General features: G+C 46.6%; 1 pseudogene; it reads left to right on the top strand.

The window, feature by feature from the left end:
* The first annotated feature begins 566 nt into the window (after window positions 1–566).
* On the top strand, window positions 567–1,786 carry LOC148844042 (3-O-acetylpapaveroxine carboxylesterase CXE2 pseudogene; annotated as a pseudogene).
* The last annotated feature ends 2,332 nt before the right edge of the window (window positions 1,787–4,118 follow it).

Here is a 4,118-nt window from a genome sequence, read left to right on the forward strand (position 1 = left end):
TATTTTTTAATAAATCTGATTGCCGCATCATATATTATTAGTCGAGTCAAATGTGAATTCGGATTAGGGCTGTGGAATCAATGGTAATATCCCAAGCCAGTAATAAAATACATGAAACTGGCGTGAAGATCAAATCTTTGTTTATTTATTATTCTTTTTAACGTTTCATGAATTATTGTTTTTTGATTAAATTAATGTTTTTCGTTGAGACAAAGGGGTTTGCTTGAGAATTGTTTGATAGGAGGAAATTACTAGGTAGGAGAGAGAAGAAAAAGGAGCTTTGATGTAATCACTGATGATGGATGCATTATTATTAATCAAATCCTCACCTAAGTTTAAATAAAAAGCAGTGAAAACAGGAACCATGCATACAAATTAAAGCTTGCTCTTTGTTATGGGCACTGGTTTAATTAATGAAGCTATCTTAGCTCAATGATATGAAATTACACTCTCAATTTCTATTTTAAATCAACAACTCTTCTTATATTTAATTCTGATCTTTATGACTTGAACCTCAAGAAATCTCTGGCTGTATTTATTTAAGAAGGATGAACTCCATGCATACATTACCATTAACTGCAAACTCGACCAGTGGGTGAGCTGAGAGCCTGAGAGCCTGAGACTCTACTCAGTATCCATATGGCAGAACATCAGATCATTAACCCTTACGAGCGTCTACAGATTGTCCACAACTCGGATGACACGCTCACACGACTCAACCATCTCCCCACCACCGCTGCAACTGATGACACCGCCGATCAAAAGTCCCACACCCGAGTTCTTTCCAAAGACATCCCACTAAACAACTCCAACAAAACTTGGGTTCGAATATTCCGACCACCATCTCACACCTCCTCCGTCAAGCTCCCTCTCATGGTTTACTTCCATGGCGGTGGTTGCATCCTCAGGAGCGCAGCCTCCACAATCTATCGCGACTTCTGCTCAAACATGGCCATTCAACTGCCTGCCTTGATCGTCTCCGTCGAGCACCGCCTCGCTCCCGAAAGCCGCCTCCCAGCGGCTTATGAGGATGCAATCGAAGCGTTTTACTGGGTTAGGAAACACGCCTCGCAGAGCGTCGTTAATGGCGAAGAGGACTGGTTGAGCAGAGACTCGGTTCATTTCTCTCGGTGCTATCTCATGGGCAGCAGATCAGGCGCTAATATTGCCTTCCATGCACGATTACGAGCTCTGACGATGTTTTCGGATGCTGCCGATGAGACCCTGAAGATCGTCGGTCTTATCATGCACCACCCTTTCTTTGGTGGGTTGCAGTGAACAGAATCGCAGATGAGATTGTTCAACAATCCGAGATTTTCCATGTCAGTTAGCGACTTGATGTGGGACCTGGCGTTGCCTGTAGGGTCTGATCGTGATCATGGTTACTGCAACCCACTGAACGTTGGTGAGAGCTGCCATGGAATTGGGTTGCTGGGGAGGTGTCTGGTGACTACCTGCGGTGGGGATCCCCTGATCGACCGTCAGACGGAGTTCGTGAAAATGCTGGAGGGAGAGGGTGTAAACGTTTTGGCTCAGTTCGACGAGGAAGGTTACCATTTGGTGGAGCTCTATGAACCAGACAAGGCTCAGGCCCTACTTGTTATAATAAAAGATTTCATTTTTCAGTTGCAGGCTCAATCGGAAGAGAGCTGTTGAGCTTGTATATTTCGTTATCATGAAAATTAAATAAAGTAGTTGATGAATATGAATATAATATATTATAAATTCCAGAGCCAGACTTGATAAACATGGCGCCTGCTGAGTTCATGGGCAGTCTGCAAATAGTATTGATAATGGTGGAAGAAAGATCTCTTGTTGAACATGTTTAATTTAGGAGTTTGTCTGATCAAAATATTGTATCAGAAGGAGGTTTAAGTCATCTAGAGTTCTAATGGAGATACTCGTGTCAGCCTTCTTTCATACGGTGAAAATATTACAATGTCTCGGTAATACGCATCGGTTTTCTGAATCCATCAAAAAGCCCGATATTGAGATTTAAGAGGACTCGCAATTTTCAGTCTTTAATCCCCTGCAAGGACCATCTCTTGGTTCAAATATTAAAACCTGAAAGTAGTTCTACCATTGATCTCTAAGCTACTGAAGTGGTACGGGATCACCGTTAGTCGGTTGGCCCTAAATGCTCTTAGGACCATCAATGCCATGTTGGTAGTGGCTCAGCTTTGGGACATGGACCTTACACCGAAGTTGTTTTGAGCCCTTTTTGTGTTGAGGGGACATACTAACGACGACGACATGTATTCATTCCATCCTCGAAGAGACCAACCTGTAGACAACCCATCATCCATCCACATTTCGAAGAGCAAATTCTTCTTTGTCTCTTGTCTTGAGGATTGATCTCACAAGTTGGATTGGGGGGAGATCTACTTGTCTACCGAGAAGCCTAAGCTAACACTTCGACATGATGAAACCACCGTGGTAACCCATCTTCTTGTTTTGGGAACTCTTTGGGTAAAGCCCCTAGTGGAGGCCGAGCTCCCCTTGTTTTTTGCGGGGCTCAACTCTGCTCCCCTTGTTAGGAAAAGTCCTTGTGTCAGATATTTGACTCGTCAGATTTCCTTTTACTTGGTACTTATTTCTTGCTTCTTGTAGAGATGTCGTTAGATGCCAAGTGCATTCTACTAAAGAGTGCTCTGGCAAAGAAGAAGGCTCCGAGAGAGGGGCTATTGGGGCAGATGTCGAGGAAGCCAGTCGAAGAACCGAGTGTGCCTGTTCGGGCAGGGAGAGGTGCAAAGCCTGCCAAGAGGACACCTTGGCCACAGGCCCCCACTAGTGTAGGGGGTGACAGAGGGAAGAGGCAGGCGGATGGAGGTCGGCCGAAGGAGATAGGCAAGAAGAGGCCGACCGAGGAACCGAGGGTGCCCTCGACGAAGAAACTAGCGCATAAGGACCTTCCCGCCAAGGGCGACAAAAGAAGGAAGGACGCTCCCATTGCTCCAATGAGGCCTTTGGCCAAGGGGCTTGTGACTAGGCCTTTGTTTGCCCCTCCATCTACGTCGGAGCCAGCCGAGGAGGGGCAACACCTCGTACGGGTGTTTCGGCCAAAGTGGAACATTTGCGAAGGCAACTCCATTGATATCGAGGGGGTTGGCCGAGCTTTGGTGAAGGGGATGATCCCTTAAGGGGACCGTCTTGGTACGATAAAGTCTGACCCCCTCCTCATACGGGATCAAGGCTAGACTTTCTATCCAAGGTGAGATTCAACAAACACTTAAATAGCTTTTCTAATTGCTTTCACTTGCTTGACTAACGGAGGTGCTTTTTGTAGGTTTTCCGGCATTACATTGGACTGAGAGATCGGGTCGGCCTCCTCCTTGACCGCGTGGGCCGAAACAAGGAGAAGAATGAGCAGCTTGCTGTGCGGGTTGCTATGTCGGAGAGTAGCCAAGATGACGCCCTCAAGGCAACTTTGGCAGACACTAGAGGATGACTTGAAGGTAGAGCAAGCTCATCTTGATGGGGTCGGATTGGCCAAGGTCAACACTGTAAATTCACTTCCCAAGCCGAGGTGAGGCTGAGGGATTCAAAGCCCGAAGTCCTATGTTCGATGTCTAAGGTCCATAGGGCGAGGTGCCTGAAGACTTGCGAGCAAGTCTTGTGAGGAGGAAAGGGTCAAAGGCCTCAGGTGGAAACCCAAGGCGAGGACTCTTACGATCAAGTTAGTAGTGATGTGCAAGGTGGACGAGTTCCAAGGTGACGAGCACTCAGACGAGGCCACAGGAGAATAGGTAATCTCAGAGACTAGTGATATAGCTTGAGTTCTAAATCCTTTACCTAGAGGGAGTCACCTCCTATTTATACTTGAAGTCACCTGGGGGCTATAAAGCCCGGACGGTCAAGATGGAGTCCGTACGCGGGGAGCGCGACCATCCGAGGCCGTCATGTAACCTCGTGCCGTTGGTTTTGGGAAGCTCGCCAAACTCAGGGAGCGCACGCGCCCTGATTGGTCTTGACCTGAAGCACACCCTAAGACACACGTAAGGCTATAGTTGGACAAGCCAATCGTGCCTACATCACCTTCTTTCAAAAAAATAAAATTTCAAGCAGAATCATGATTTATATCACAACTAATATTAAGGTGCTTAGTTCAAGGGGCAACA

This window comes from Nelumbo lutea, chromosome 8 (assembly GCF_056320005.1).
Source record: "Nelumbo lutea isolate HS-2025 chromosome 8, American lotus-T2T, whole genome shotgun sequence".
In the NCBI taxonomy this organism is placed as follows: Eukaryota; Viridiplantae; Streptophyta; class Magnoliopsida; order Proteales; family Nelumbonaceae; genus Nelumbo; species Nelumbo lutea.